Source organism: Triticum urartu, chromosome 5A, assembly GCF_056163025.1.
Source record: "Triticum urartu cultivar PI428250 chromosome 5A, HENAU_Tu73, whole genome shotgun sequence".
Classification (NCBI taxonomy): Eukaryota; Viridiplantae; Streptophyta; class Magnoliopsida; order Poales; family Poaceae; genus Triticum; species Triticum urartu.
Genome location: NC_141877.1, coordinates 174,206,359 through 174,217,544, shown reverse-complemented (window position 1 = coordinate 174,217,544; position 11,186 = coordinate 174,206,359). Strand labels below are relative to the sequence as shown.

The 11,186-nt window shown below is 45.9% G+C and overlaps 1 non-coding gene across 1 annotated transcript; it reads right to left on the bottom strand.

Annotated features, from left to right (window-relative positions):
- Positions 1-704: 704 nt before the first annotated feature.
- On the bottom strand, positions 705-778 carry TRNAN-GUU (transfer RNA asparagine (anticodon GUU)). Its single transcript has one exon. It is a non-coding gene; the product is annotated as a tRNA-Asn (tRNA).
- Positions 779-11,186: the final 10,408 nt, after the last annotated feature.

Here is an 11,186-nt window from a genome sequence, read left to right as displayed (position 1 = left end):
TAACAGATATGGACGGGAATAAAAAATGTACGCTGAGTAAATCTGTAATATTCCTATTAGCCATGTCACTTAGGGAAACTTCTGGGCGTGGCCCGGCATTATAAGAAGACCGGTAACAAAGGAAGGAGACTATCTATTTGCTGAGACTATGGTTACTCTTAGCTTGACATACAGAGTTTAGGATGTGATCGATCGGTCGGGAGGACAATAATAACAATGTAGAGAATTGGTCTAGCTACAACCCTCCAATGGAATTAAAGCGACTCGCCAAGGCCAGTTTGATAGAAAGGGAACCCTTGTGGAGAGACAGGATCCCCATCTTTCGGTGGAAGAACCTCTTGATCTTACGCCCTATGTTCTTGGTAAAGTGAGCTATGTCATAGCCTATTGCTACCCGATCTACAAGTCGGTCTACTTCTGGATCTTGCCTTGATTGGAACGGCTTTCGATTAAGAAAGGGCCTTTACTTTCCCCCTGAGGGTAGGAAAATCATGATCAGGATAGCGGACGTAAAGCTATTGAACTTAGGTATGCTCTTTCCTTTTGTCGAAGTGGAATCGTAGAACACAATGTGATACGATGAGATAGAAAATGCAATAGAAATAGAAATAAGGATAGCAAACGGGTTACCTACTCTACTCCTAAGGGTCAAAGCAAGCCCTTTAATTCCATTCTTTATTCTTACATTAAAGAATGAATCAAATCTCCCCAAGTAGGATTCGAACCTACGACCAATCAGTTAACAGCCGACCGCTCTACCGAACTGAGCTATTGAGGACGAACGAATTGCTTAATAAGCTGAACACCCACATAATCTCGATTTGACACAGCAACACTTTCCATAACAACAGGGATTAAAAAACAGGTGATCAGGACTCGGATCCTGGGTATCTGTCTAACGTGTGATAAGGTGGGGACAGGATTCGAACCTGCAGTCTTCAGGTCATGAGCCTGATGAGTTGACCAATTACTCTACCCCGCTTCTTCCACTGATCTTTCTTTCCCTCTTCAGTGAGTGACTCGAAAGAACTAATTAAATAGGGGTTTTCGATCTGCTTTCTATACTAAAATTCGAGAAATCATTTTTTGATTCGGGTTGATTCGGGCAGTTCAGTATTAATTATCCATCATTTCGAGTACTAAAATGCAAGAAATCTCGTCGTTGCTACTACTTCCCGAATTCCAGTTGGCAAATACAATTATAGTTTGGAAGATCGCCTGAAGGTGTTAACTCTGAACCTGAAGAAACAGAGCAGGCAAGTTCAGAAGCAGAGAAGAGTCAGAAAAGCGGGGCAATAGCAATCATTGAAGCGGGGTAGAATGCATAAAATGCAATACGTTCCCCACGAGAGGTGAGGCACCTTAGGTGCAGACTCGCGGCCGTGCTCCCAATCTGGATCTGGATATGAGATTGAATAAAGTTATGATATCGGATCAGAGTACCAATGCATCTGTACTGACTGGCAATAGTTGAGCCACATAAAGCAAGCAGTTCGAGACTCAATATGCCCACCTTTTTGGTGTATCCGTAGCTCAAACTCACATACTTATTGCAAAAATCTACAAGTCATCCAAACCAAGCACTACGCGCATGCTCCTAGGGGGATAGATTGGTAGGAAAAGACAATCGCTCGTCCCCGACCGCCACTCATAAGGAAAGCAATCAAAGAACACCCCGTGCTTCAAATTTGCCACATAACGTTCACCATACGTGCATTCTAAGGTACTTGCCAACTTCAACACAAGTATTCATCAATTTCACAATTACTCAACTAGCACACTTCTAATATTACCACCTTTATATCTCAAAACCATCTATCAAAAATCCAACTTCTCTTAGCATTTAAAATTTATAACCAAAGTGAATTACCAAGATGTTATAAAGGACTCTCAAAATGATATAAGTGAATCATGAGAGATCAATTATTTCTATAAAATAAAACCACCGCCGTGCTCTAAAAGATATAAGTGAAGCACTAGAGCAAAAACTATATAGCTCAAAAGATATAAGTGAAGCACATAGAGTATTCTAATAAATTCCAATTCATGTGTGTCTCTCCCAAAAGGTGTGTACAGCAAGGAAGATTGTGGTAAACTAGAAAGCAAAGACTCAAATCATACAAGACGCTCCAAGCAAAACACATATCATGTGGCGAATAAAAATATAGCTCCAAGTAAAGTTACCGATAGACGAAGACGAAAGAGTGGATGTCTTCCGGGGCATCCCCAAGCTAAGGCTTTTTGGTGTCCTTGGATTATACCTTGGGGTGCCTTCACTACTAGGAAAAGGGCGTGTGGTGCACCACTACTATATAGTAATGGCGCACCATGAGTTGGTGCGCCATTAGTGTGGTAGACACTAATGGCGCACCAGACACACGGTGCGCCATTAGTAACATTTTTTTCCAAAAATACTAATGGCGCCACCAACGCAGTGCGCCACTACTATTATTATTTTTTGCAAAACTACTAATGGCGCACCTCAAGCTGGTGCGCCATTAGTAACCAAGGTTACTAATGGCTCATTTGTGGGTGGTGTGCCATTAGTAACCTGGGACCAACTAGATATTTTGGACAACCACACCTACACACTCACTTTCCCCACTTCATTCTCTCCACCTCTTCCTCCAAGCTTGTGTCGGCTGCCTCCTCCTCCTCACCTCATTTGCACCATAGATTCATCAAAATTAAGTGGTTAAATTACCTTTTTTTGATAGGTAAGTAAGGGGAAAACTATCTTTATGTTGTAGATCTACTTTTTTCTCCCTAGCTCACTCCAACAACGTGCACATGCACTTTTTATGGCCTTGCTAGATCTATGTATGTTTGTGGTGTTGCATATGTTTGTGGTGTTGCATATATGTTTGTGTTTGCAGGTACTGGTATTTGAAATGTGATAGTTGCCAATATTTTGCCGGAATGTTGATTCATTTCCGTTTCGGCAAGAATTTTGGCACTATGCATTCTTTTTGGTCCTATTTTTAGGGAAAGTCATGCCAAATTTTTTCTTGGTTCTAAAATATCATTTTGCTCTACCCCACAAGCGACCATGGTCCGCATGATGACCGAAGGCATCGTGAATGGTTTTTGAGCTCCGCGAAGGCCGAGATGCTTTAAAAGAACGAGAGGGAGATAAGATGTCCGTGTCGAAGATGCAAGCTGAAGAGCCTTATTGTGGACCCGGATTCCGGGCAGGTGCGGGACCACCTACTCTTGTGTGGTTTCATGGATGGCTATCGGTGGCAAGGTGATGAAGATGACTATGAAGTCGTCTGTGGGGGTCGGGCAAGAAATGAGGAAGGGCAGCAAGACAGCCACCACGGCGAGGGCGGGCGAGAAGACGAAGAATCTCCAGGACATGATCACGATGGTGATGCTGTACACAGTCATCATGTAGAAGATGCCGGACATGATGATGAGGAAGATCAAGACGAAGGGCAAGATCATGAAGATGAAGATGCCGGAGCAGACGACGATGGAGGCTGGGTGCAGGACCCTCATATTCAAGAGCTGCTTCTCAAGAAGACGGATAACGCAAGAGATGCCGCCTGAGAGAAAGCCAAGCTGGATCAACTAGAGATAGACGCGGTTACTCCATTGTATGAAGGATGCAGGCCCGAGGATACCCGCCTGAAAGTAACGCTCATGTCTTTGGAGCTGAAGGTAAAACACAAAATGATCGACGCATGCTTCGATGAGAACATGTCATTCTGGCACGAACGTCTTCCCAAGGGGAACAAGTTCCTGACCAGTTTCGAGGAGGCGAAGAAAATCGTGTGTCCTCTGGATTTACCGCACGTGAAATACCATGTGTGCATGAACAATTGCATCATTTATCGGGACGAGCACGCGGAGTCTACCATATGTCCGGTGTGTGGCGTCACTCGATACAAGAAGAGGAAGAAAGCTCCTCAAAAAGTGGTGTGGTACTTTCCGATCACTCCTCGTCTGTAGCGGTATTTCGCGGACCCTAAGGTAGCAAAGCTCCTGTGTTGGCACGCAGATAGGCAGGAGAAGAAGCGAGAAGATGACGGAAATGATCCGGAGATAAATAAAAAGACAAGATGCTGAGTCACCCTAAGGATGCGAGCCAGTGGCAAGCGTTGAACTTCGAAGACCCAGAATTTGGGAACGATCCAAGGAACATCGTGCTGGGCGCGAGCACCGATAGAGTCAATCCGTTTGGCAGCCAGAGAAGCACATATAGCACCTAGCCTGTGTTTGTGTGGATGTACAACCTTCCCCCTATTTGTGCATGAAGAGGAAGTACATTGTGACGCCCCGAGACCAATGCTCGAGAAGACTTCCACATGTTCCGGGTTTCGCCATGTGTTTCATTTGTGCCCGCCCTTTTATTTTTGCATTGCATCATGTCATCATGCCATCATCTCATAAATCTTTTGCAACTCAACTAAATAAATGGCATGGATCTTTGATCCATTTAAACCGAGGGAATTCACATAGTGATTCTCTTTACAACATATCCTCTCGATATCTAGAGAGCTATAGTAAATATTCCAATTATTTGGATTCACCCATGAACACACTTGCAAATAATCACATGCCTTTTCTCACTTCAAGTTTGGTCCCCAAACTTTGCTTATTTTCTTTCATCATTTTCCGGAGCTCCACCAAAAATCCGAACATTTTTGGACACCTCTAATTCCTAGCCCTTGTTCAAACCATTTGAATTAAATTCAAATGACTTTGAATTAAATCCTTGCAATCATGCCTCTCCTATTTTTCGTGGACCGTGCACATTTTTACGAATCCATGAAAATTATCCCCATGCCCAAACTCTTTCTCTAACCTTTCTTCTCTTCCCTTTTTCTTTCTCTTTATTTTCTGTTTTGAAAAGAGTAAGAGAGAGAGAGAGGGAGCCCAAAAGCCAGCAGGCCTCCTGAACTTTTCCATCTCCCCACCTAAGTGGCCTAAGTCCCAGCCGCCGGCCTCTAAGGCCCATCTGCACCAAAGGCCCATCCAGCCCCTGTCTTCCGAACCCTAGCCTCCCTAATTTCCTTCCCCTCGCCCCCTCCTCGTCCCTCAACGCCGCCAGAGAGGACAGAACGCACGCGCAGCCCGACTCCTCTCTGCCTCGTCGCCTCCTCCCGATCCCTCCTTCTCCCAGCGCCGCAACGCACCCCGTGCCCGATCCCCTCGAGTCTCCTCTCCGTGCACGACGGCCCTGCAGACGCCCGCCTCCGTTCATTGGTGCCCGTCGCCGTGGGTTTTTCCCTCGCGCCACCGGCCTCTGCTTCCCTTCTCTAGGTCGCGTCGCCGCCTTTCTGCTCCGCCTCCTCGTCATTGCCTCATCGTTCGAGGACCGGCATCGCCTCCAGTGCCCACAGGTCCTGCGCCATGCCCCGCCTCCAGCCCTCGTCCATGACCGCGACTGTGTTCATCGCCACCACCAGGAGCAGGAGCCCCATGGCCGTCGCTGCCCCGCGCCTCAAGCCTCGAGCGCCGCCATCCACACCTCGCTGCTGCTGTGATCTGCTCCGCCCCGAGCGCCTCCTCTACCTCGACGGCCGAAGCCCGGCCGCTCTCAGCCCCTGTTTTCTGACGAGGCCCGCTGCTCCGCCCCGCGGCCCTGGCCTCCGACCGCGACAACCCCGGCGCCCCTGTTGCCTACTCCTCTAGCCACGCCTCTGCTATGTGCGAGCAGAGGACGAGGCGCTCGTTCGCCCCCGCCATGGTTGCTCGCCTCTGGAACCACCTCCTCGACATCTCCTCTGTGCCCATGGGCCTCGACGCCCTTGTTGTTGTTGCTGCTAGACCACCACGGCGCCATCTTGGAGACCATGGCCACCACCGAGACCTCCCGGAACCATCAAGACATGCACACGGAGACCCTGGATTCGACAAGTCCCTCACGGTGACCCTGAATAGCTACGGGACATGCACGACTTTGAACCGTGTACCACATCGCACATGTACGGCTACACAACGAACCACCAAGACCCTGAACGACTACCGTCGCCGAAGTCCACGAGTACCACTACGTTTGCCATGTACATCTACACCAAGACCGGACCGACAAGTATCGTGAGAATGTTTGTACCTCTACCGTCACCGTGGATCCGACAAGTACCCCTACAACAAGTGTACCTCTACCGTCGTCTTCGGAATCGCTAAGAACGTCAAGTACCCCTTCGAGATGACGAGACCGACAAGTTCAAATGAACCCCAAGTACCTCTCCGAAAACGAGACATATACCGCTACCGTCGCAAGAATCGAGACCGACAAGTCCGAAGATGCAAGTACTACTCCGAACCATGTATGATGACCATCGCTGAAGACCCGTGTAACGCAAACGTCAAGTTCAACTACCGTCGCGTGAACCGCTACTTCCCACGACAACCCCGTGAACAACCACTTCCCCTTCAACACGTGTACCCCTACCGCCGAACTCGATCCATTCCGATCGTGCACGCTTTGAAGGTATAACCCCGAGACGACCGTCCGAGTACGATTGCTTGTGTTGTATGAGATGCACCCTTTGTCTGCATCATGTCCGTAGCATTCCTTGTTTCCTTGCCACCTTCATGTGGGAACCCGGTTTCTGGGAGCACCCCATCAATCTTGCATGACACACTCACACCCACTTCTTTTTGTACTGGTATCTCCGTGAGCTTCCGGAACCGATATGGTGTCGTGACATCATTTTTGGATTCATCACCGTGACACCCTTTCTTTCCACCACGGTGACAAAATGCCCCATATCTTATAACATGCCAGCATTTTCATAAAATTGCTTAAAACTTGTTCATGTCATCTGCATCATGATAACAACAATTAAAATGCTTAAAATTGTTGTTGCATTAAATTCCTAATGCATATGGGGATTTACCAGATTTGTTGTTTGTTATATCCGGCCCCATTTAAATTGTTTAAATGGTCTAGTTTTGTTATGCTTCACCTCTTGCCATGTTAACCAACATTTAATATTGTTGAGTACCTAACCGAGATCGAACTAAATAATCAAATGTGGTGCTCCGTCAATATGCAACTCGTTGCATATTGAGCTTCACTTAACTTGTAGTTTTGTTTGTGCCCCTTGTCATGCCATGCATATTTAAACCGGACATGCATCATAATTGATTGTGCATCATGCCATGTTATGTGATGGTTGTTTACTATGTTGTTTTCTTCTTTCCGGTGTTGCTTCTTCGGGTTAGTTCCGATAACGTCGCGTTTGTGAGGATCCATTTGACTTCGTCCGGTTGTCTCCTTCTTGGACTCGATCTTCTTCCTTGTGGGATCTCAGGCAAGATGATCATACCCTCAAAATCACTTCTATCTTTGCTTTCTAGTTGCTCGCTCTATTGCTATGCCTATGCCTTGATACCTACCACTTGCTATATCATGCCTCCCACATTGTCATGCCAAACCTCTCACCCACCTTGTCCTAGCAAACCGTTGTTTGGCTATGTTACCGCTTTGCTCAGCCCCTCTTATAGCGTTGTTAGTTGCAGGTGAAGATGGAGTTTGCTCCATGTTGGAACATGGATATTTGTTGGGATATCACAATATCTCTTATTATATTAATGCATCTATATACTTGGTAAAGGGTGGAAGCCTCGGCCTTATGCCTAGTGTTTTGTTCCACTCTTGCCGCCCTAGTTTCCGTCATACCGGTGTTATGTTCCTTGATTTTGTGTTCCTTGCGCGGTTGGGTTATAATGGGAACCCCTTGACTGTTCGCCTTGAATAAAACTCCTCCAGCAAGGCCCAACCTTGGTTTTACCAAGGGTCATCTTTATTTTAACCCCCCGCCCCGGGCCAGTGCTTCTCTAAGTGTTGGTCCAACCTGAGCGATGTCCGGCGCCCCCTGGGCAACCAGGGTCTATGCCAACCCGACGTCTGGCTCATCCGGTGTGCCCTGAGAACGAGATATGTGCAGCTCCTATCGGGATTTGTCGGCACATCTGGGTGGCTTTGCTGGTCTTGTTTTACCATTATCTAAATGTCTTGTAACCGGGATTCCGAGACTGATCGGGTCTTCCTGGGAGAAGGAATATCCTTCGTTGACCGTGAGAGCTCGTGATGGGCTAAGTTGGGACACCCCTGCAGGGATTTGAACTTTTGAAAGCCGTGCCCGCGGTTATGGGAAGATGGGAATTTGTTAATGTCCGGTTGTAGAAAATCGAAAACTTAACTTAATTAAAATGCATCAACCGCGTGTGTAGCCATGATGGTCTCTTTCTGGCGGAGTCCGGGAAGTGAACACGGTGTTGGAGTTATGTTTGACGTAGGTTGTTCTAGGATCACTTCTTGATCATAGTTTCTCGACCGTGCCTTTGCCTTCTCTTCTCGCTCTCCTTTGCGTATGTTAGCCACCAAACATGCTAGTCGCTTGCTGCAGCTCCACCTCAAACCTTTTACCCACCCATAAGCTTAAATAGTCTTGATCGTGAGGGTGTGAGATTGATGAGTCCCCTTGACTCACAGATACTTCCAAAACCAGCTTGCAGGTGCCGATGATTCCGTGCAGGTGGCGCAACCGAGCTCAAGGAGGAGCTCGATGAAGATCGTGTCCGTTATGTTGTTCCGTTTCCAGTTGATCAGTAGTGGAGCCCAGTTGGGACGATCGGGGATCTGTGTAGCTTTTGGGGTAGTCTTCTTTTATTTTGGTTCCGTAGTCAGACCTTGATTGTATCTAGTTGTTGTAATGCTTTATTCATGTATTGTGTGAAGTGGCGATTGTAAGCCAACTATGTATCTCTTTCCCTTATTTATTACATGGGTTGTTGTGAAGATTACCTCACTTGCGACATTGCTTTCAATGCGGTTATGCCTCTAAGTCGTGCTTCGACACGTGGGAGATATAGCCGCATCGAGGGTGTTACATACATTGACATGAGTATGCTAATTGAAGGGTCGAAACAACCAAGGAACGACATCAATCTATATTTGGGGCTGCTGAAAGAGGAGCTAGACACGCTGTGGAAAACGCCAGCCAATACATGGGACTCCGCAGAGAAAGAATATTTCCCTATGAGAGCCGCACTGCTCACGATGGTGCACGACTATCTCGGTTACGGATATCTCGAGGGGCAGGTGGTCCACGGATTTTCTGGATGCGTCAGGTGCATGGATGACACAACGTATCGCCAGCTAGATAGAGATCCCGGGTCTTCAATAACCGTGTTCATGGGACATCGAAGGTGGCGTCATGACGATGATCTGTGGAGAAAGCGCAAGGATCTATTCGATGGTGAAACCGAACCCCGAAGACGCCCGCGTACGAGGAGCGGCGAGGAAATAGACGAGCTGTTAAAAAATTGGAAAGATGGCCCACTGCCGGGAAAGAAGCAAAAGGTGCCAGAGCCGGGAAAGAAGCGAAAGGCGCTAGAGCCGCTGCTGAAAGATCCACCGTGTGCCTCACAGCCTTGATGTCATGCATATCACGAAGAACGTGTGCGAGAGTATGCTTGGTACCCTGCTCAACATGCCAGAGAGGACAAAAGATGAGCTGAAAGCAAGGGCAGACTTGAAATCAATGGGCATCAGGGAGGAGCTTCACGCTAATGATGATGATGATGAGGCGAAGCAGGACACAGAAAGTCATCGCAAAGGCAAAAAGGCCAAGAAGACCGGAAATGACTACCCTCCCGCGTGCTTCACTCTAAGTCAGGAGGAGATCGAGCAGTTTTTCACCTGCCTCGTAGGAGTAAAACTTCCTTACGGTTACTCGGGGAAGATAAGCAGATACTAATGGCGCACCACTGGTGCGCCATTAGTAAAAAATACTGATGGCGTGCTAGTAGTGGCGCACCTGTAGTGCGCCATTAGTAGGCAAAACAGGTGCGCCACTAGTAGGCCTTTTCCTAGTAGTGCTTGGTCATCCCCAAGCTTAGGCTCTTTCCACACCTTGTTCCATAATCCATCAAATCCTTACCCAAAACTTGAAAACTTCACAACACAAAACTTAAAAGAAAATCTTCGTGAGCTCCGTTAGTAAAAGAAAACAAACCACCACTTCAAGGTACTGTAATGAACTCATTCTTGATTTATATTGGTGTTAAACCTACTGTATTCCAACTTTTCTATGGTTCATAAACTATATTACTAGCCATAGATTCATCAAAATAAGCAAACAACACACGAAAAACAGAATCTGTCAAAAACAGAACAGTCTGTAGTAATCTGTAAGTTTAGAATACTTCTCGAACCCCAAAAATTCAAAAATAAATTTCTGGACGTTAGTAATTTATCTATTAATCATCTGAAAAAAGAATTAACTAAATATCACTCTCCAGTAAAAGAATAGCAGCAATTCTCGCAAGCGCTAAAGTTTCTGTTTTTTACAGCAGGATCAAAAAGACTTTCCCCAAGTCTTCCCAACGGTTCTACTTGGCACAAACACACAAAAAACACAACCAAAATAGAGGGTAGATAAATTATTTATTACTAAACAGGAGCAAAAAGGAAGGAATAAAAATAAAATTGGGTTGCCTCCCAACAAGCGCTTTCGTTTAACGCCCTTAGCTGGGCATAAAAGCAAGGATAGATCTAGGTATTGTCATCTTTGGTATGCAATCTATAAGTGGCTCTCCTAATAGATTCATAAGGTAATTTAATTTTCTTTCTAGGAAAGTGTTCCATGCCCTTACTTAACGGAAATTGGAATCTAATATTCCCTTCCTTCATATAAATAATTGCACCAATCGTTCTAAGGAAAGGTCTACCAAGAATAATAGGACATGAAGTATTGCAATCTATATCAAGAACAATGAAATCTACGGGCACATAGTTCCTATTTGCAACAATAAGAACATCATTAATCTTTCCCATAGGTTTCTTAATGGTGGAATCCGCAAGGTGCAAGTTTAGAGAACAATCATCAAATTCACGGAAACCTAGCAAATCACACAAAGTTTTTGGAATCGTGGAAACACTAGCACCCAAATCACACAAAGCATAGCATTCATGATCTTTAATTTTAATTTTAATTGTAGGTTCCCATTCATCATAAAGTTTTCTAGGGATACAAACTTCCAACTCAAGTTTTTCTTCATAAGATTGCATCGAAGCATCAATGATATATTTAGTAAAAGCTTTATTTTGACTATAAGCATGAGGAGAATTTAGCATGGATTGCAACAAGGAAATACAATCTATCAAAGAGCAATTATCATAATTAAATTCCTTGAAATCCAAGATAGTGGGTTCATTGCTATGT